Below are 23,959 nucleotides of genomic sequence, written 5' to 3'. Positions count from 1 at the left end.
GTAGCAGGCGAGAAATCGTTCACTGTGGAGCTTTATTCAGTTATCCTCTGTCTCGACGTACAGTTTATGTTTTTGAACATGTCAACTTTGAGCAGAGATGACTGTTCTTCGGTACCGCAGGTGGCTCTGACAACCTACAGGATCGCAAATATGACCGACACAACGCACGCGGGAGAAAGAGAATCCTTGGCTAGATGTACAAAGCTCCTCGATCGATTCAGTTTAGTCGTTGGTAAAAATCTTGACTATCCGAAATTGCTTGCGCTCTTCCGCAAATGATGATGTGTTGTAATAGCTTCCATGCAGATGGTTCCGCTCCGGGGTGCAATGGATCAATCGCTTCGAAGCACTCTGAACAGACTACTAGAGCGTACGATATCCGAAGTGCTGTCGTCCAGACATTTATTTTTTCTTTTGAGAAACTGTCGTCCAGACATTTGAAGTTCATCTTCTCTCTTTCCCCTGCAACTCGGCCTTGAGGTCCATTTAGCGCTTGGGCCGGTCCAGAGATGTATTATTTCACACAGGTTTTATATTTCAGTGCGTCACAAAACACAGCAGTCGATATGTCCGAGTGGTTAAGGAGACAGACTTGAAATCTGTTGGGCTACGCCCGCGCAGGTTCGATCCCTGCTGTCGACGCTGTATCTTTTTTATCTTTTGTACAACTTTTTTTTTTTCGTTTGTGCAATCTCCACTAGCTTTTCATATCAGCTAGCTATATATAGGTGCGTACGCACAGTACATATGTGCTCTCACCATCCATGCACCCATGTCCACGTCCGGAGATTAGATTCTGAGCCGCTCCAGGGTTTTCTTCCCAGTTTCCGCAAGGCACCGGGCATGCGCAACAAAAGAACAATGGTGATATGCTATGCTCTCTCCTCTCACATCTCCATCGATGTACGTATGTGGAGGAATCGGTGCTCGCTGTTACGTGTCGGCCGCTTCAGAGCCGTTTGAAAAAGCAATAAAGGCTGCCTTCTTCTTCCTCGAAGGCTCAAAACTCTCATCTATCCTCTTCAAGGCACCTGTCCTGACTCACTTCTTCCCGAGTTGCTCTCCTCTGTTCCAACTTACTCCCTTCGAAAGCGATCTAAACGCTTTTATATTTTTTTATAGAGAGAGTACTTCGAAGAGTAAATCAGACACACGGAAAAAAGGGAGTGGCGGCACAACAACTCAACCAGATTTTTTTTCCAGATAACCTGATGGAAAAGAGGGGCGGAGGGGTGACTCGGGGGGCGGCTCCGGGGCCGACTTCGGGGATCTCCGGCATTGCCCCCCGCCGACGGGAGGAGGCGCGTAGGAGGCCGGTTCTAGGCGCTGGCCGATGACGGTGCCGGGGACTCGGAAGACGACGACGGCGACTCGGACGGCGGGTCGACGGGCGTGGCGTCTCCAACTCCTTCAGATACGATTTGCGAAGCCTTTAGGGTCGGGTACCCCGAAGACAAGGTGGCTCTGCTTGTGGATCTGGCGATTCCTTCCGATGATCCGGTGAGGATGGGTCTGCGGGCGGAAGACAAGATCGAGATCGTCCGGCGTATAGTTCATCGACGAACGGCGGCGACGGCAATTCGGCCTTGGAAGGGACCTCTACCTAAGGTTAGTCTCCCTAAACTAACATTGTCAGATTATTTCACGGAGGGATCTTGGAAGATCGTTCAGCGTAAGAAGAAGCGGCGGCCATCCACAGCGCAGGTGCCGGCACTGGCAACCGACCGGCCTGTCGTGATCCGTGAGGCGCGGATCCGGCGTTTGAATTGTTTGTTGGGCCCAGAGGGGCTGGCTGTGGGCGCGAGAAGTTTGGGCCGGCTTGCGACTGGGTATTCGGCCCAGAGCGAGTGGATTTCGAATGGGTCAGGATTAGCTGGGTATGAGGCCCACGCAAAACCGGACTCTACTACGGGCGATCACGTAGACGCATGCACGGTCTCATCCTTTCGTCGTGATCGAAGCCCTTCTCCGCCGCCGCCTACGGTTCGTCCTCGCTGCGTTGTGCCCAGTTTTCCTGCGTGCAAGCCGGCACGAGCTGCGTGCATCCGTCCCCTCGCGGCAGCCATGGCAGGTCGCAGAGGTGGTGGTCCGCCAGGGCCTAGACTCACGACTCCCGTGCCGGCCGCTGTGGTGCCTCGGGCGCAACCGCACGCTTAGGAGCCGCCGCCCGGTGCGGGGGGGGGGGTGCTTGCTACGTCTTGAGCTAGCGTTGGTTTTCCCCGAAGAGGAGAGGGTGATGCAGCAAAGTGTAGCGTAAGTATTTCCCTCAGTTTTGAGAACCAATGTATCAATCCAGTAGGAGGCTCCTCAAAAGTCCCACACGCATACACAAACAAACTGAGAACTCGCAACCAACACAATAAAGGGGTTGTCAATCCCTTCACGGTCACTTACGAAAGTGAGATCTGATAGAGATAGTAATATATTTTTGGTATTTTGTAATATAGATGCAAAAAGTAAAGATGCAAATAAAGATAGATTGAAAGCAAATATGATAAGAGATAGACCCGGGGGCCATAGGTTTCACTAGAGGCTTCTCTCGAGATAGCATAAGTATTACGGTGGGTGAACAAATTACTGTCGAGCAATTGATAGAAAAGCGCATAGTTATGAGATTATCTAGGCATGATCATGTATATAGGCATCACGTCCATAACAAGTAGACCGACTCCTGCCTGCATCTACTATTATTACTCCACACATCGGCCGACTCCTGCCTGCATCTAGAGTATTAAGTTCATAAGAACAGAGTAACGCCTTAAGCAAGATGAGATGATGTAGAGGGATAAACACATGAAATATGATATAAACCCCATCTTGTTATCCTCGATGGCAACAATACAATACGTGTCTTGCAACCCTTTCTGTCACTGGGTAAGAATACCGCAAGATTGAACCCAAAGCTAAACACTTCTCCCATGGCAAGAAAGATCAATCTAGTAGGCCAAACAAAACTGATAATTCGAAGACACTTGCAAATATAACTTAATCATACATAAAAGAATTCAGAGAAGATTCAAATATTATTCATAGATAAACTTGATCATAAACCCACAATTCATCGGATCTCGACAAACACACCGCAAAAAGAGATTACATCGAATAGATCTCCACAAGAGAGGGGGAGAACATTGTATTGAGATCCAAAAAAGAGAGAAGACTAATAACTATGGACCCGTAGGTCTGTGGTAAACTACTCACAACTCATCGGAGGGGCAAGGATGTTGATGTAGAAGTCCTCCGTGGTCGATTCCCCCTCCGGCAGGGTGCCGACGAAGGCTCCAAGATGGGATCTCACGGATACAGAAGGTTACGGCGGTGGAAATTGTGTTTCGTGGTGCCCTTGGATGTTTTCGGGGTCCGTAGGTATATATAGGAGGAAGAAGTACGTCGGTGGACGCCCGAGGGGCCCACGATCCAGGGGGCGCGCCCTACAGGGGGCGCCCTCCTATCTCGTGGGGCCCTCGGAGGCTTCTTGACTTGCACTCCAAGCTCTCCGGATCAGATTTGTTCCAAAAATCACGCTCCCGAAGGTTTCATTCCGTTTGGACTCCGTTTGATATTCCTTTTCTTCGAAATACTGAAATAGGCAAAAAAACAACAATATGGGCTGGGCCTCCGGTTAGTAGGTTAGTCCCAAAAATGATATAAATATGTAAAATAAAGCCCATAAACATCCGAAAGGGGTAATATAATAGCATGGAACAATCAAAAATTATAGATACGTTGGAGACGTATCAAGCATCCCCAAGCTTAATTCCTGCTCGTCCTCGAGTAGGTAAATGATAAAAGAGGATTTTTGATGTGGAATGCTACCTAGCATAATTCGTAATGTAATTTTCTTCATTGTGACATGAATGTTCAGATCCAAATGAATACAAAATAAAAGTTCATATTGACAAAAGAAATAGTAATACTTCAAGCATACTAATCAAAGTAATCATGTCTTCTCAAAATAACATGGCTAAAGAAAATTATCCCTACAAAATCATATAGTCTGGCTGTTGCTCTATCTTCATCACACAAAGTATTTAATCATGCACAACCCCGATGACAAGCCAACCAATTGTTTCATAGTTTAATAATCTCAAACTCTTTCAACTTTCACGCAATACATGAGCGTGAGCCATGGACATAGCACTATATGTGGAATAGAATGGTGGTTGTGGAGAAGACAAAAAAGGAGAAGATAGTCTCACCTCAACTAGGCGTATCAACGGACTATGGAGATGCCCATTAATAGATATCAATGTGAGTGAGTAGGGATTGCCATGCAACGGATGCGCTAGAGCTATAAATATATGAAAGCTCAACAAAAGAAACTAAGTGTGTGTGCATCCAACTCGCTTGCTCACGAAGACCTAGGGCACTTTTGAGGAAGCCCATCATTGAAATATACAAGCCAAGTTCTATAATGAAAAATTCCCACTAGTATATGAAAGTGACAACATATGAGACTCTCTATTATGAAGATCATGGTGCTATTTTGAAGCACAAGTGTGGAAAAAGAGATAGTAGCATTGTCCCTTCTCTCTTTTTCTCTCATTAATTTTCTTCTTTTTCTTTTTTTTCTTTGACCTTTTTTCTTTTCTTTTTGGCCTCTTTTTCTTTTCTTTTTTCTTTTTCTCTTTTTTTTTTCTTTTGTAAAGTCCGAAGTCTCATCCCTACTTGTGGGGGAATCATAGCCTTCATCATCCTTTCCTCATGGGGACAATGCTCTTATAGTGAAGGTCATCACACTTTTATGGATTTACAACTCAAAGCTAGAACGAGATATGACTCTATATAAATGCCTCCGGCGGTGTACCGGGATATGCAATGAATCAAGAGCGACATGTATGAAAATTATGAAGGTGGCCTTGCCACAAATACGATGTCAACTACATGATCATGCAAAGAGCAATAGGACAAAAGTAATGTGTGTCATATGAACGGAACGGTGGAAAGTTGCATGGCAATATATCTCGGAATGACTTTAGAAATGCCATAATAGGTAGGTATGGTGGCTGTTTTAAGGAAGGAGTATGGTGGATATATGGTACCGGCGAAAATTGCGCGGCACAAAAGAGGCTAGCAATGGTGGAAGGGTGAAAGGTTGCGTATAATCCATGGACTCAACATTAATCAAGAGAACTCATGTACTTATTGCAAAAATTTAGAAGTCATCAAAAACCAAAGCACTACGCGCATGCTCCTAGGGGGATAGATTGGTAGGAAAATACCATCGCTCGTCCCCGACCGCCACTCATAAGGAAGACAATCAATAAATAAAATTGTGCCCCAACTTCATCACAAAGCGGTTCACCATACATGCATGCTACGGGAATCACAAACTTCAACACAAGCATTCTTTAAATTCATAATCACCCAACTAGCATAACTTTAATATCACTACCTCCATATCTCAAAACAATTATCAAGTATCAGGTTGATCATAGCATCCAATTCACTTTCTATGATAGTTTTTATTATACCCAACTTGGATGCTCATCATTCTAGGACCAACTTTGTAACCAAAGCAAATACCATGTTGTTCTAAAAGACTCTCAAAATGATATAAGTGAAGCATGAGAGACTAGCAATTTCTTCAAAATTATTCCACCTTCGTGCTCTAAAAGATGTGAAGCACTAGAGCAAAAACTATCAAGCTCAAAAGATATAAGTGAAGCACATAGAGTATTCTAGCAAATTCTAATCAAATAGGATTCTCCCAAAAGGTGTGTACAGCAAGGATGATTGTGATAAACTAAAAAGTAAAGACTAATATAATACACGACGCTCCAAGCAAAACACATATCATGTGGCGAATAAAAATATAGCTCCAAGTAAAGTTACCAATGAACGAAGACGAAAGAGGGGATGCCTTCCCGGGGCATCCCCAAGCTTAGGCTTTTGGCTACTCTTGAATATATTGGGGTGCCATGGGCATCCCCAAGCTTAGGCTCTTGCCACCCTTTATTCCATAGTCCATAAAAGCTTTACCCAAAACTTGAAAATTTCACAACACAAAACTGAACAGGAAATCTTATAAGCTCCGTTAGTGAAAGAAAACAAAACCACCACATAAGGTACTGAAATGAACACATTCTTTATTTATTTTGATGTTAAACCTATTGTATTACAACTTCTTTATGGTTCATACACTAATTTACTAGCCATAGATGCATTGAAATAAGCAAACAACACACGAAAAACAGAATCTGTCAAAAACAGAACAGTCTGTAGCAATCTGTAACTAACGCAAACTTATGGACTATAAAAATCCTACCAAAATAGGAAGTCCTGGACAATTTATCTATTGAACATCATAAAAAAGAATCAACGCAAAAGCACGTTCCTGTGATTTAACAAAATTATATTCGTGCACGCAAAGTTTCTGTTTTTCAGCAGAATCAAATCAACTATCATCGTAGGTTATCCTATAGGTTCTAATTGGCACAAACACTAATTAAAAGATAAAAACACATCTAAACAAAGAGTATATGCAAGATTTATTCCTAAACAGGAGCAAAAACAAAAAATATAAAGAAAATTTGGGTTGCCTCCCAACTAGCGCTATCGTTTAACGCCCCTAGCTAGGCATAAAAGCGAAGATAGATTTAACTAGTGCCATCTTTGGCACTAGATTCATAAGTAGCACGCATGATAGATTCATGAGGTAATTTGACTTTCTTTCTTGGAAAGTGCTCCATGCCTTTCTTTAAAGGAAATTGGAATCTAATGTTCCCTTCCTTCATATCAATAATCGCACCAATCGTTCTAAGGAAAGGTCTACCAAGAATAATAGGGTAAGAAAGATTGCAATCTATATCAAGAACGATAAAATCTACGGGCACCAAATTTCTATTTGCAACAATAAGAACATCATTGATCCTTCCCATAGGCTTTTTAATGGTGGAATCCGCAAGGTGCAAATTTAAAGAGTAATCATCAAGATCATGGAAACCTAGAATATCACATAAAGTTTTCGGAATCGTGGAAACACTAGCACCCAAATCACACAAAGCAAAACACTCATAATCTTTAATTCTAATCTTTATAGTAGGTTCCCACTCATCATTAAGTTTTCTAGGTATAAAAACTTCCAAATTAAGTTTTTCATCATAAGATTGCAACAAGGCATCAACGATATGTTTGGTAAAAGCTTTATTTTGACTATAAGCATGAGGAGAATTAACAACGGATTGCAACAAGGAAATACAACCTTTTAAAGAGCAATTATCATAATCAAATTCCTTGAAATCCGAGATAGTAGGTTCAACATTATTAGAAGTTGAAGATTCTCCAATCTCTCTTTTACCAAATTTAACATCAAGATCTAAAGATTCCGAATTTTTGGGATGCCTTCTAGGCAAAGTTGATTCATCATCACTCCCATAATCATCAAAATTCATATTGCAAAACATAGATCTAATCGGAGATGCATTAATAACTTTAAGATCCTCATCATTATTTTCATGTAATTTTTCTGGTTTAGTGGCCATCTTATTGACTAAGGTGGCTTGCTTGTCAGAAATTTTGGCTATAGCATTTTCAAGCCGGGTGAGGGAGTCCTGGACTAGGGGGTGTCCGGATAGCCGAACTATCATCATCGGCCGGACTCCAAGACTATGAAGATACAAAATTGAAGACTTCGTCCCGTGTCTGGATGGGACTTTCCTTGGCGTGGAAGGCAAGCTTGGCGATACGGATATGTAGATCTCCTACCATTGTAACCGACTCTGTGTAACCCTAGCCCTCTCCGGTGTCTATATAAACTGGATGGCTTTAGTCCGTAGGACGAACAACAATCATACCATAGGCTAGCTTCTAGGGTTTAGCCTCCTTGATCTCGTGGTAGATCTACTCTTGTAATACCCACATCATCAATATCAATCAAGCAGGACGTAGGGTTTTACCTCCATCAAGAGGGCCCGAACCTGGGTAAAACATCGTGTCCCTTGTCTCCTATTACCATCCGCCTAGACGCACAGTTCGGGACCCCCTACCCGAGATCCGCCGGTTTTGACACCGACATTGGTGCTTTCATTGAGAGTTCCTCTGTGTCGTCACCGATAGGCTCGATGGTTTCTTCGATCATCAACAACGACGCAGTCCAGGGTGAGACCTTCCTCCCCGGACAGATCTTCGTATTCGGCGGCTTTGCATTGTGGGCCAATTCGCTTGGCCATCTGGAGCAGATCGAAAGCTACGCCCCTGGCCGTCAGGTCAGATTTGGAAGTTTGAACTTCACGGCTGACATCCGCGGGGACTTGATCTTCGATGGATTCAAGCCACAGCCGAGTGCACCGCACTGTCACGACGGGCATGACTTAGCTCTGCAGCCGAACAGTAACCTGGAGGCCGCACACGAGTCCGCTTCGATCTTCAATTCGGAGCCGGCTGCGCAGATCGAGGACGGGTGGCTAGACACCGCCTCGGGGGCTGCAACCTCTACGGCGATAGAGCCGAATACTGACCTTGTCCCTCATGAAGCTCGTGACTCCGAGGTGCCGGACTCCTTGCCGGACTCCGAACCTCCCACGCCCCCTCCGGTCGAATCCGACTGGGCGCCGGTCATGGAGTTCACCGCTGCGGACATCTTTCAACACTCACCCTTCGGCGACATCTTGAGTTTGCTAAAATATCTCTCGTTATCAGGAGAGCCCTGGCCGGACTGCGGTCAGGACGGTTGGGATACGGACAACAAAGAAATTCAAAGCCCGCCCACCATCCACTTAATAGCCACTGTCGACGATCTAACTAACATGCTAGACATCGACTCCGAAGACATCGACGGTATGGACGACGATGTCGGAGACGACCAAGAACCAGCGCCTACTGGGCACTGGAAAGCCACCTCATCATATGACATATACATGGTGGATACACCAAAAGGAAGCGACAACGAGGAACAATGGGACGTGGCGAAGGACAACTCCCCCAAATACAGGGGCGCCGCACATCCACTATGTTTCACCGATGAGGTACTGGACCATGAATTTCCAGCGGGATTCAAACCCGTCAACATAGAGGCATATGACAGAACAACAGACCCCGGAGTCTGGATTGAGGATTATATCCTACACATACATATGGACAGAGGAGATGATCTCCATGCCACAAGCTCAAAGGGCCAGCTCGGCATTGGCTCAAAAGCCTCCCAGAAAATACCATTGGAAGTTGGGAAGAGCTCGAGGATGCGTTTCGAGCAAATTTTCAGGGGACTTATGTCCGCCCTCCGGATGCAGACGATTTAAGTCACATAACTCAACAGCCCAGAGAGTCAGCATGAAAATTTTGGAATAGGTTCCTCACCAAAAAGAACCAAATAGTCGACTATCCGGACGCCGAAGCCTTAGCAGCCCTTAAGCACAACGTCCGAGACGAATGGCTCGCCAGACACCTCGGCTAGGAAAAACCAAGAACAATGGCCGCACTCACAAGCCTCATGACCCGCTTTTGCGCGGGAGAAGACAACTGGCTGGCTAGATGCAGCACCAGCGACCCGAGTACATCCGAAGTCAGGGATGGAAATGGGAAATCACGACACAGAAAAGATCAGCGCCGGAATAAGGAAAATGGCCCAAATAGCACGGCGGTCAACGCCGGATTCAAAAGCTCTCGGCCGAATAATAAAACACTGCCCCTCAAGGACAACAGTGACGAGCTATCCAACTTAAACAAAATTTTGGATAGGATATGTCAAATACATAGTACCCCCGGGAAGCCTGCAAACCATACCCACAGAGATTGTTGGGTCTTCAAGCAGTCCGGCCGACTTAACGCCGAACGCAAGGGGTCCGACACACCAAGCGAAGACGACGAACCCCACAAGCAGCACCCCGAAAAATAGAAGACTTTCCCACTAGAAGTCAAAACAGTGAACTCACTTCATGTGATAACACGGAAACATAGTGCAGCACCTGCTATACCAGGACACCGTCCGCAAAATGGGGATAGACCCTACCGAAATTCACCATAGCAGCACTTCCTTCAAAGGAGTGACGCCTGGCCTTTACGCCAAACGTACAGGCTCTGTACTACTAGAGGTCGTGTTCGGTTCATCCGACAACCTCCGTCGCGAAAAGCTCATTTTCCATATCGCCCCATTTACAAGTAGCTATCAAGCACTACTGGCACGCGAAGCATTCGCCCGCTTTAACGCAATACCGCATTACGCGTCTCCTACGCTTAAAATGCCTGGTCCATACGGCATAATCTCAGCAAAGGATAAATCTGAGTGTTCCTCGACCACGAAAAACGTGAGACTGCGTCGACAGCCGCACACTAATCCGACCTTGCTGGTCAAAGCCCTGAAAACAGGTCATTCAGACCTTGGACACGGTTAGGCGAGTCCGGCATAAATAAACAAGGGGCTTCACCGCCGCATACCCCTTTACAAGGGGCTGCGCGTATAAACAATGAGAGCCAATAAAGCTCAAATTCATCATACTTTATTTTAACTACACCTTTTTGCACGATATTTTTCCAAACTAAGTTCTTCTCCTTTACAGATGAAGCACGTGCTACACCCGTCCAGGATACATCACAACGGAGACACAGGCGCAGACATGCAGCAGGGACCCGTTACAAGGATTCTTTTCAGATTAATACCCTGCGTAAACCTTTCTTACTGTCTCTTGTTGATACACATCCCCCGGTTTCTTACCATAACCGAGGAGGAGGCTGGCGTTTTGGCATCGGCCGCGTCAGAAGTTCCCGCCCGTACCTGGACACTAGGGGCTTAGGGCATTGTTCTGCCCGGTATCATAAAGACCGAACACCTCAGGGAGTGTTCGGCGTCTCGAGTTAGGCCTTATATGCATCAGCTCCGAATCAAGTCTTTGGTCAAATGTTGGGTTTGCCCGGCTCCTGTGTTTTGCTGCCTTACGTTCCGCTCCATCGGCTAACGCGGCACCAGGAGAACTACTGCGATTGTGCCCTGGTTCGGCCGGGCGAGCACCTCAGTAGAGAAAGCCAAAAACTGACTGTCATGATATAGCGAGAGACTGGTCAACCACTTGATCGACTACTGGATTGTTTAGAATTCCTCCGCTTTGATGAAGGACCGCTTCCCGGTCAGGCACATACGCGCCCCGAGTTTGGAGAAGCGCGGTGCCTCTAGGGGCTATATAGTAGCCCACCTTTGAGCTCCTATGGCTAAGTGAAAGTGATAAAGCATTATAGTCCGGTTGCCTAGTTTGCTACGCTATCACCTCCTTCAAAGGACCAAGACGTTGGATTAAGTGTGAAAAAGCGCTTTTCTTTTTGCAAACACCCCCGCACCATGTGCGTGGGGGCTGAAGCCAAAGACTGCCATCTTTCAGGTTATACATACACGGCCGCACAGGAGATAGTTCAATACTTGAACGCACAAGTATAAAAAGCTATTGCATTATAAACATGATCTCACAAATCATACACGTCATTTGAACATAACATCTTTCGAGCACTGCGACTCTATTAAACGAGCGCCCTGTAGGACTTCCTCAAAATAGTGCTCGGTGGGTAATCGGCCTTTGTCCGAACCACGGGATGCAACAGCGGTGGCATCCATCTCTGCCCAGTATGTCTTAACACGGGCAAGAGCCATCCGTGCACCTTCTATGCATGCCGACCGCTTCATCGCCTCGATATGCGGCACCGCCCCAAGGAATCACTGCAACAAGCCAAAATAACTCTCAGGCTTGGGCCTTTCTGGCCACAGATGAGCGACCACATCCGTCATGGCAAGTCTGGACAATCTATTCAGCTCAGCCCACTCAGCCAGCCGATCAGTCAACGGAAGTGGATGCTCCGGACTATGGAATTGAGACCAGAAAAGCTCTTCCATTTCGTGATCCTTCTGGCTTAGGAAGTGCAAGACCGCGTCCGCCGCACTCGCCGCCAAATCCAGATAAGGATCCTCCGCACCATACAATTGGCCCAACTAAGCATACTTCGGATCTGTGAACTTCCTACGCAGCAGAAAGGGCTTTCCAGCCGCAATATCTTCGGCCTGACGTAGTTCCTCCTTCATAGCCCGCATCGCACTACGGGCATCCTTGGCTTCGGCGGCGGCCTTCTTCAGGTCCTCTTGCCCCACTCGGCGTTCTCTTTCAAGAACCTCATAGCGGTCAGTAGCATCTTTTAATTTCACGGCCATTCCGGCCATCTCCTCCCTGCTTCGGCAGTGAGCAGCCTTTTCGGCTTTTAGCTCTTCCGCTGCCTTCGAGGCAGCCGCATCACTTTTCCTGGCTTGCTCCTTGGCTCGAGCAAACTCTGCTCGAAGGTCTTCCACAGCAGCGGCACCATCTGCATCAAGCATACAAATTGTAAGGAACGGGCATCAACTCCCTTACTAGGTGACCGCGGAGCAACCACCTACCCTGTGACTCGTTAAGTCGTTTATTGACTAGCGCGATGTCCGCATCCACAGCTCGAGTTGCCGCTTCAGCTCGGCAACTCCATCAGTCCGGCTGGCCACCGAACGTTCCGCCACATGCATAGGAAAGGCGACATCCTATAACTGAGATTATGATCCTCGGCACGCTGTCGTTTTCGACAGCATACCAAGTCTCAGGGGCTACTATCTATACAGGGTGCACTCCATGTGCAAAACTATCAAAAGGTATGTCATTTTTTGCGTACCTCAAACCCCGTCAGCAAGCTTCCGACGGCCTCATACAACCCGCTCTCGGCGGATGAGATCCTTTCAATCACCATACTCATTAATGTGTGGTGATCTTCTGAGATAGACGCCCTCTTGAGCAAATCCTGCAGCTCCATCGGCCGTACTCCAGTGGGTGCCGAACTCCTCGGCCCCGCCGGACTCGGGGAGACCCTCCCTGACGACACCTCAGGGTCGTCCGCCCCGCCCGACGGGGCGGCAGATGGAGGCGTTTCGCTCTCCATCATCTCCGGACGAAGGTCCCCCGAAGATGAGCTCTGCTGAGATGGGCTGAGATCCGAACTACAAGGTGAAAACTTCGGTTACCCTTAGAAATAAAGTAGGGGTGTCCCCTATTACAAAATTCCCCCTTTTTTACTTACGGCTCGCTGGAGGGCTGATTCCTCTGGGGAGACTGTGCGGCCGGGGCTCTCCCCTGCACAGGACCTTCCGGTGCGGATTTCTTTCCCCGCTTTGAGGCCTTGGCCTCCGGGTCTTCGGAAGCGGTCCTCTTCTCCCCCTGGAAGGAGGGATTCTCGATTCCCCCCTTACTGAAAGCCTCCTTGGCAGAGGTGGTAGTTTCCCTGTGCCCCCCATCGCCCTCCTCCGTAGGTGCAACCTCCAACATTTTGATTAACACGGGATCCGGCGTGATCTCAGGGAGGGGGGCCGGACACCGTATCAGCTTTGCTTGCGCTATCCACTCCTGTCCAAGGGATAGCTGGTTAAAAGGCAAAACCCATGATAAATAAATGGACAATACGTCCGGACACGTGGCTACTTACTTGAGTATCCGGGCGATTGCAGCTTAGGCCAGCATCCTCGGTCAAGTCCGGACGCATCTCTTGCGGTCCGAAGAACAGTTTGTACATCTCCACAGGTGTCAAATCCATGAAGTGTTGGAGAGCTCGTGGCCCCTCCGGATTAAGTTCCCACAGGCGGAGGGGGCGACGTTTGCAGGGCAGAAGGCGCCGAATCAGCATAACCTGTGCCACTACGACCAGATTGATCTCCCTTTCCTGGAGGCCTCGAATCCGGTCCTGCAACAGGGGTACGTCTTTGGACGGCCCCCAGTCAAGCCCCTTGTTGACCCATGATGTCAGCCATTGTGGAGGGCCCATGCGAAAGACGAGCGGCGGCCTCTGCCTGCTGCCCCTGGGAGTGGTGATATAGAACCACTCCTGTTGCCACAAGCCGAGCTCCTCCTGAAAAGAGCCCTCGGGCCATGGAGCATCGGCTCTCTTGCTTATAACCGCCCCTCCGCACTCTGCCTGACGCCCCTCAATCATCTTCGGCTCCACATTGAAGGTTTTGAGCCACAAGCCGAAGTGAGGGGTAGTGCGAAGGAAGGCTTTGCAGACGACAATGAATGATGAGATGTGGAGGATGGACTCCGGAGCCAAGTCATGGAATTCCAGCCCATAGTAAAACATGAGCCCCCTCACGAAGGGATCCATCGGGAAGCCTAAACCCCAACGAAGGTGAGACACGAACACGATGCTCTCGCCGGGCTCGGGAGTAGGAATAACTTGCCCTCGGGCAGGCAACCTATGCGAAATCTCGTAGGTTAAGTACCTGGCGTCTCTCAGCTTTAGCACGTCCTCTTCCGTGACGGAGGAAGGCATCCACCGGCCTCGTAGGTCGGAGCCGGACATTGTCGAAGGTCGAAAGTACCAGAATCTGGAGCCCTGGGTGTTGGAACTCGGGGCGAGGGGCGGATTCGATTGAGGATTGAAGAAAAAGAACATGCCTTGGTCTCATTATAAAGAGGGAGAATACCAAGAGCCGTCCCCGTGACCGATTGGAACCCGCCCTCGATGGAGGAGGTGTGGCAACAGGCGCGGTTGGGTTACCCACGTCCGTATTGATGGGAATCCCGGAATAAGGGGAACACGATCTCTGCTTCGACAAGACGTGCCAAGGAAACCGCTTCGCTAAACACGCTGAGGTGGTACAATAAAAACGATTCGAGTAAAGGCTTGGTAGTGGTGTGACGTCACACCACCAAATACGTCAGCAGATTGAATTTGTGTAAATATTATTCTCTCTACGGTGGTATGTGGAATTTATTTTGCAGAGTCGGACACTATCCTGGTGTTCACAATCTTCTATAAATTATTCGGAGAAGGAACCCGCCTTGCGATGCCGAAGACAACATGCGCGCCGGACTCATCGTTATTGAAGCCTGGTTTGGGGGCTACTGAGGGAGTCCTGGACTAGGGGGTGTCCGGATAGCCGAACTATCATCATCGGCTGGACTCCAAGACTATGAAGATACAAGATTGAAGACTTCGTCCCGTGTCCGGATGGGACTTTCCTTGGCGTGGAAGGCAAGCTTGGGATACGGATATGTAGATCTCCTACTATTGTAACCGACTCTGTGTAACCCTAGCCCTCTCCGGTGTCTATATAAACCAGATGGCTTTAGTCCGTAGGACGAACAACAATCATACCATAGGCTAGCTTCTAGGGTTTAGCCTCCTTGATCTCGTGGTAGATCTACTCTTGTAATACCCACATCATCAATATCAATCAAGCAGGACGTAGGGTTTTACCTCCATCAAGAGGGCCCGAACCTGGGTAAAACATCGTGTCCCTTGTCTCCTGTTACCATCCGCCTAGACGCATAGTTCGGGACCCCCTACCCGAGATCCGCCGGTTTTGACACCGACACCGGGTAATTTGAGCGTTAACACCATAGAATTCTTTATTCATATCATCAAGCTCTTTGTTCATAAACCCCAAAAAACTTTTTTGTTCCTTAAGCTCTTTTCTAAAGAAATTATTATGCTCAAATTGCAAATTCATAAAGCTTCTAATATTTGATTAAATCTCATCCTACTGAGAAGGTGTTCAGGACCCTTAGGCACGACCATAAGGTCAAACAAGCAAACAAGCACACAAAAGAAGGCAAGCGAAAAGAGAGGAGGAGATTGGGAAAGAGAGGGCAAATAAAACGGCAAGGGTGAAGTGGGGGAGAGGAAAACGAGAGGCAAATAATGTAAATGCGAGGGAGATGGGTTTGTGATGGGTACTTGGTATGTCTTGACTTGAGCGAAGACCTTCCCGGCAATGGCGCCAGAAATCCTTCTTGCTACGTCTTGAGCCAGCGTTGGTTTTCCCCAAAGAGGAGAGGGTGATGCAGCAAAGTGTAGCGTAAGTATTTCCCTCAGTTTTGAGAACCAAGGTATCAATCCAGTAGGAGGCTCCTCAAAAGTCCCACACACCTATACAAACAAATTGAGAACTCGCAACCAACGCAATAAAGGGGTTGCCAATCCCTTCACGGTCACTTACGAAAGTGAGATCTGATAGAGATAGTAATATATTTTTGGTATTTTTTAATATAGATGCAAAAAGTAAAGATGCAAATAAAGATAGATTGAAAGCAAATATGACAAGAGATAGACCCGGGGGCCATAGGTTTCACTAGAGGCTTCTCTCGAGATAGCATAAGTATTACAGTGGGTGAACAAATTACTGTCGAGCAATTGATAGAAAAGCGCATAGTTATGAGATTATCTAGGCATGATCATTTATATAGGCATCACGTCCATAACAAGTAGACCGACTCCTGCCTATCTACTACTATTACTCCACACATCGACCGACTCTTGCCTGCATCTAGAGTATTTAGTTCATAAGAACAGAGTAACGCCTTAAGCAAGATGACATGTGTAGAGGGATAAACACATGCAATATGATATAAATCCCATCTTGTTATCCTCGATGGCAACAATACAATACGTGTCTTGGAACCCTTTTTGTCACTGGGTAAGAACACCACAAGATTGAACCCAAAGCTAAACACTTCTCCCATGGCAAGAAAGATCAATCTAGTAGGCCAAACCAAACTGATAATTCAAAGAGACTTGCAAAGATAACTCAATCATACATAAAATAATTCAGAGAAGATTCAAATATTATTCATAGATAAACTTGATCATAAATCCACAATTCATCGGATCTCGACAAACACACCGCAAAAAGAGATTACATCGAATAGATCTCCACAAGAGAGGGGGAGAACATTGTATTGAGATCCAAAAAAGAGAGAAGAAGCCATCTAGCTAATAACCATGGACCCGTAGGTTTGTGGTAAACTACTCACAACTCATTGGAGGGGCAAGGATGTTGATCTAGAAGCCCTCCGTGGTCGATTCCCCCTCGATAGAGTGCCGACGAAGGCTCCAAGATGGGATCTCGCGGATACAGAAGGTTACGGCGGTGGAAATTGTGTTTCGTGGTGCCCTTGGATGTTTTCGGGGTCCGTAGGTATATATAGGAGGAAGAAGTACATCGGTGGACGCCCGAGGGGCCCACGAGACAGGGGGGCGCGCCCTACAGGGGGGGGCCCTCCTATCTCGTGGGGCCCTCGGAGGCTTCTTGACTTGCACTCCAAGCTCTCCGGATCAGATTTGTTCCAAAAATCACCCTCCCGAAGGTTTCATTACATTTGGACTCCGGTTGATATTCCTTTTCTTGGAAATACTGAAATAGGCAAAAAAATAGCAATATGGGCTGGGCCTCCGGTTAGTAGGTTAGTCCCAAAAATGATATAAATATATAAAATAAAGCCCATAAACATCCAAAAGGGGTAATATAATAGCATGTAACAATCAAAAATTATAGATACGTTGGAGACGTATCAGTGCTCCGCCACACGCTCAGCAGCCGCCGCCCCGTGCGGGGGGTGCTCCACAGGCACCGACGCTGGTGCAGAAGCCCAAGGGCGCTCCGCCGCCGCATCTTGTAGCGCAGCCACAACCGGACCGGGCGGAGCCGACGCAAGTAGCGCTCGCGGGACAGCGTCCCGCCGCGGCTAGGGCTGGGCCTCCGGCGCGTTGAGGTGGCGGCGGCAGTGGCGCGGGTCATCATCGCTACCCGGCTTACCGAGGCAGAGAAGCCAGCCATGCTGGTCGCGGTCCACCCGGGGGTCAATGGGGGGATGACATATATGACACATATGGCGAGGGTTAGCATCGCGGTTCGTCATCATCGGGCGGAGGTCGCGGTTATGCTTGGCAGAGCGATAGGACGACGGAGCGTCCGTTTTACGACCCTTCAGGAGGTTTTGTTGAGGGGGCATCTGGCCCGGACTACCGGCAAAGAGGTGGTTACAGAGGTTTTCGTGCTGGCCGCGATGGCAAGAACCACAACCGTCAGCCACTACAGTTTCCGACGTTGCTGAGCCGACGGTGTCCTCGGAGGTGGTTGTGTGCAAACGCCGGCGTTGTCTGGGCAGGTCATGTCCACGGTTTCGACTCTGGCTAATGTGGCAGTGCCCGCGAATGAGCCGGCGGTGGCGGGTGCTGTTGGAGCTTCTGACAAACCTGATGATGAGAGAGCTACCAAGTGGGCCCGTAAGAAAGAGAAAATGCTTTGCTATCGCTATGGTGAGCAGGGGCACTTCATTGCTGAATGTACTGCTGAACTTTGTGACACTTGCTCCAAACCGGTGCATGCTACGGGGGAGTGCCCGTTATTGCGTGAACCGATGCAGGGTGTTACAATTTATGGTGTGTGTTGTGCTGAGTTAATGTTTTTCGAATCTCCTAGTGCTATGGAGATCCCAGATGTGCCTTAGAGTGCGACCACGGGGGTGGTGAAAGTGACCAAGGGTGACTTGTCTGAAGCACAAATCATGCACATGCTTAATGAGCTGGCTCCAGGTAACCTTGAGTGGGAGCTTATTAGGCTCGAGGCTAATATATACAAGGTTGACTTTCCCTCGGCTGAGGACTTGCAGCGGCTATTGAGTTTTGGGTTGTGCAGAGCACTGAGTGTATCCTCGAGTTTCATGAGTGGAAGAAGGTTGAGCCGAAGGGCAAACCTCCCACTCAGGTTTGGCTGCGATTCTCGGGGGCACCTTCGAAGCCGTTGAATGATGTTCGAGTCGCGGCTAGCTTGGGGACACTGGTTGGGAAAACCAAGAGGGTGGATATGGCCTTTACCTGAGAAAATGGGGTGGCCAGATTGCTTGTCAGTATCCTGGATATCAAGTACGTACCAGATATGGTTAAGTGGACTCATAGAGGCATGATTTACAATCTCGAGATCGAGTTCGAGGACACCGAGCTTTTCTCAGAGGCCTTGGCAGGGAATGATGTTAATATGCTTGATAAGGATGATGGCTCAGGGTAACAAGGAGGTGCGAGAGGATGATCGTGGGCGTGATGCGTCTAACATCCCAGGTTCCGACGTGCCGGCGCCCGGGAAAGGGACTACACCTTCGGCTGTTGCACCAATGAACACGTTGAGATTTGGTTCGTTTGCGCCTGCCTCTGCTCCTCCTAGATTGTGGAGTGAAAGGGTGGAGTGTGATGATTTGCATGAGAGATCGGTTCCTCCCCTGGATTTTGCTGCTGCTGATGTACCAGTGGGTGGTTGTTCCCATGAGTTTGTTGCTGCAATAACCTCGATGGAGAGTACACGGACTCCACCGGCAGCGGTCGGTCTGGGCGCTCAACTGCGCCTCGATGGTGGGGATGATCTTGGGCAGGCGGCCCTATGATCCCCCTCTGTGAGTGGTGCTTCCCCGCCGGCAAGTGGCCGTGCCGCGGGCCAGCGGTTCGGCCGGACCGGGAGAGGGGCATGGGCAGGAGGCCTCCGCCCCTGCCTCTCCTGTGACACACACGGCTACGGCGGCCGGACCGAGAGGGGGCGCGGGCAGGAGGCCTCCGCCCCTGATGACGGGCAAATGGCAGGCGTGAAGATACGCGTCCACGTCATTGATACAGAGTAAATAAATTTAAGTGCATAAATGCATAAATAAAATAGAGATCAAACATTGCGGGTACTTTATTTCCAGAAGTCTTACATTTACATAAAAGGTCTGTTAATTACATCTCCGTAGAGAAAATCCCTGATTAAGAATTCCAACTATCCTATTACATAGAATTACAACACATGAGTACTACAATATGTAGAAACAAAAGAAGACTACAAAATGTAGAAATAAAAGTCCTCCTCGCTGTCTTCAACGTCGGTTTACTCGGGGAGCCTTGAACTTCGTCTATGCTAACATATGCGTTGCAAAATGTTCATTCATATAGCGCGTTCATGCCTATCTCATTAACCATCGCAAATATGTAGTGGTTGTCCTTTTAGTCATATAAAGATCTATCTAACAGTTAACTAGCCGGGCTAATGTGCGTATGTGCAATATAGGGCATAACTATTTTTATGAGTTGGATTTACTTTATAGCAACGTATATAGCGTTGCCTCGAGCCATTATATGCGAGGACTATATGAAACTTGTTGATGACATACTCGATCGCACTATATTATGTTTAGTACGAGTAACATAGGCTATGACCCTAGTTACTTTTCTATGCATGGTACAATTTTAATCCGTATGAGAGATTATATTATGACATATGGGTTATGCTTAAATACTTGCTTTGCTAGTCTCAAACATGTCATATATGGGCATGCGACTAAGTGGATCTAGTCAAATATTTATATGGGTTTGAATGAGAATATTTCTTTTATAAAGTTTCACTTCACTTGTATTAGTACTAACATCATGTAGCAACTTCGTGCCCATATGTAGCATAACCAAATGAAGTGTTGGGACTTCTTCTTGCTTGTATTATCACCACGTAGCGTAGATTGTATGCTTGTGGTGTAACCAAACAGAAGTATATATCAATATATGTTTCACATGGACATGATGAAGTATATGACAATTCTTATCAACATGGGATGCAAGATCGCCATGAGACCAAAACAAGATGAATTTTAGTTGCATCGTGTGCACTTAGTTTGCATCATTATAGGATTGAGGAGTGATATATGACCACTAGGCATGTCATGCATCATCTTGATTTGTATCAGCATGGGATCAAGATCGCCATGAGACTGAATCAAGCAAAAATTACTTGGGTAGCACCGAACATATATGAGGTGTACGGTGAAAGAGAATGATCATCAATGGGTATAATTTAACCTTGAATTGTATCAACATGGGATGCAAGATCACCATGAAACCAAAACAAGACGGAACATATTTTTATTCTTGAATTGTATCAACATGAGATGCATGATCCCACGAGACCAAAACAAGATGAACATCATTTAACCATGGTTTGTATCAACAAGGGATGCTAGATCCCATGAGACCAAACTAGATGTGCTATGTGAAGTGATGTAGAACACCCATACTATTTGAGGCATATGATTAAATAGGGATACATCAAGAATGGAGCCCGGGGGTTGCCTTGAATTCTCACCTTGCCGTGGATGGGGTCACGTATGTGTGATGTGGTGATGTAGATGAGCAGCCGGCGATGAATGCCGTAGACGACGATCGGTCGGCGATGTGTGTGTGTAGGGGAACGTAGTAATTTCAAAAAATTTCCTACGTATACGCAAGATCATGGTGATGGCATAGCAACGAGAGGGGAGAGTATTGTCCACGTACCCTCGTAGACCGCAAGCGGAAGCGTTAGCACAACGCGGTTGATGTAGTCGTACGTCTTCACGATCCGACCGATCCAAGCACCGAACGTACGGCACCTCCGAGTTCAGCACACGTTCAGCTCGAAGACGATCCCCGGGCTCCGATCCAGCAAAGCTTCGGGGATGAGTTCCGTTAGCATGACTGCGTGGTGACGATGATGATGTTCTACCGGCACAGGGCTTCGCCTAAACTCCGCGACGATATGACCGAGGTGGAATATGGTGGAGGGGGGCACCGCACACGGCTAAGGAACGATACGTAGATCAACTTGTGTCTATGGGGTGCCCCCCTGCCCCCGTATATAAAGGAGGGAGGGGGGAGGCCGGCCGGCCCTTGTGGGCGCGCCAAGGAGGAGGAGTCCTCCTCCTAGTAGGAGTAGGACTCCCCCTTTCCTACTCCTACTAGGAGGGGAAAGGAAGGGAGAGAGGGGGGAAGGAAAGAGGGGGGCGCCGCCCCCCCTCCTAGTCCAATTTGGACCAGAGGGAGAGGGGGCGCGTGGCCCACCCTGGCCGCCCCTCTCTCTTCCCACCAAGGCCCATGTGGCCCATTAACTCTCCCGGGGGGTTCCGGTAACCCTCCGGCACTCCGGTTTTCTCCAAAATCACCCGGAACACTTCCGGTGTCCGAATATAGTCGTCCAATATATCAATCTTTATGTCTCGACCATTTCGAGACTCCTCGTCATGTCCGTGATCATATTCGGGACTTCGAACAAACTTCGGTACATCAAAACTTATAAACTCATAATAAAACTGTCATCATAACGTTAAGCGTGCGGACCCTACGGGTTCGAGAACTATGTAGACATGACCTAGAACTATTCTCGGTCAATAACCAATAGCGGAACCTGGATGCCCATATTGGTTCCTACATATTCTACGAAGATCTTTATCGGTCAAACCGCATAACAACATACGTTGTTCCCTTTGTCATCGGTATGTTACTTGCCCGAGATTCGATCGTCGGTATCCAATACCTAGTTCAATCTCATTACCGGCAAGTCTCTTTACTCGTTCCGTAATGCATCATTCCGTAACCAACTCATTTGGTCACATTGCTTGCAAGGCTTATAAAGATGTGCATTACCGAGAGGGCCCAGAGATACCTCTCCGACAATCGGAGTGACAAAACCTAATCTCGAAATACGCCAAATCAACATGTACCTTCGGAGACACCTGTAGTACTCCTTTATAATCACCCAGTTACGTTGTGACGTTTGGTAGTACCCAAAGTGTTCCTCCGGTAAACGGGAGTTGCATATTTCTCATAGTTATAGGAACATGTATAAGTCATGAAGAAATCAATAGCAATATACTAAATGATCAAGTGCTAGGCTAACGGAATGGGTCATGTCAATCACATCATTCTTCTAATGATGTGATCCCATTAATCAAATGACAACACATGTCTATGGTTAGGAAACATAACCATCTTTGATTAATGAGCTAGTCAAGTAGAGGCATACTAGTGACTATATGTTTGTCTATGTGTTCACACATGTATCATGTTTCCGGTTAATACAATTCTAGCATGAATAATAAACATTTATCATGATATGAGGAAATAAATAATAACTTTATTATTGCCTCTAGGGCATATTTCCTTCAGTCTCCCACTTGCACTAGAGTCAATAATCTAGATTACATAGTAATGATTCTAACACCCATGGAGTCTTGGTGCTGATCATGTTTTGCTCGTGAGAGTGGCTTAGTCAACGGGTCTGCAACATTCAGATCCGTATGTATCTTGCAAATCTCTATGTCTCCCACTTGGACTTGGTCCCGAATGGAATTGAAGCATCTCTTGATGTGCTTGGCCCTCTTGTGAAATCTGGATTCCTTTGCCAAGGCAATTGCACCAGTATTGTCACAGAAGATTTTCATTGGTCCCGATGCACTAGGTATGACACCTAGATCGGAAATGAACTCCTTCATCCAGACTCCTTCATTTGCTGCTTCCGAAGCAGCTATGTACTCCGCTTCACATGTAGATCCTGCCACGACGCTTTGTTTAGAACTGCACCAACTTACAGCTCCACCGTTTAATAAAAAACACGTATCCGGTTTGCGATTTAGAATCGTCCGGATCAGTGTCAAAGCTTGCATCGACGTAACCATTTACGACTAGCTCTTTGTCACCTCCATATATGAGAAACATATCCTTAGTCCTTTTCAGGTATTTCAGGATGTTCTTGACCGCTGTCCAGTGATCCATTCCTGGATTACTTTGGTACCTTCCTGCCAAGCTTATTGCTAAGCATACGTCAGGTCTGGTACACAGCATTGCATACATGATAGAGCCTATGGCTGAAGCATAGGGAACATCTTTCATTTTCTCTCTATCTTCTGCTGTGGTCGGGCATTGAGTTTGACTCAACTTCACACCTTGTAGTACGGGCAAGAACCCTTTCTTTGCCTGATCCATTTTGAACTTTTTTCAAAATTTTATCAAGGTATGTGCTTTGTGAAAGTCCTATTAAGCGTCTTGATCTATCTCTATAGATCTTGATGCCCAATATGTAAGCAGCTTCACCGAGGTCTTTCATTGAAAAACTTTTATTCAAGTATCCCTTTATGCTATCCAGAAATTCTATATCATTTCCAATTAATAATATGTCATCTACATATAATATCAGAAATGCTACAGAGCTCCCACTCACTTTCTTGTAAATACAGGCTTCTCCAAAAGTCTGTATAAAACCATATGCTTTGATCACACTATCAAAGCGTTTATTCCAACTCCGAGATGCTTGGACCAGTCCATAAATGGAACGCTGGAGCTTGCACACTTTGTTAGCACCTTTTGGATCTACAAAACCTTCTGGCTGCATCATATACAACTCTTCTTCCAGAAATCCATTCAA

At 47.2% G+C, this 23,959-nt stretch overlaps 1 non-coding gene across 1 annotated transcript; it reads left to right on the top strand.

Annotated features, from left to right (window-relative positions):
- Positions 1-560: 560 nt before the first annotated feature.
- Positions 561-642, top strand: TRNAS-UGA. The gene has a single exon. It is a non-coding gene; the product is annotated as a tRNA-Ser (tRNA).
- Positions 643-23,959: the final 23,317 nt, after the last annotated feature.

The sequence above is a fragment of the Triticum dicoccoides genome, chromosome 3B (genome assembly GCF_002162155.2).
Source record: "Triticum dicoccoides isolate Atlit2015 ecotype Zavitan chromosome 3B, WEW_v2.0, whole genome shotgun sequence".
Taxonomy (NCBI): Eukaryota; Viridiplantae; Streptophyta; class Magnoliopsida; order Poales; family Poaceae; genus Triticum; species Triticum dicoccoides.
The sequence above is the reverse complement of the archived record's forward strand: the minus strand, read 5'-3'. Positions and strand labels throughout refer to the sequence as shown.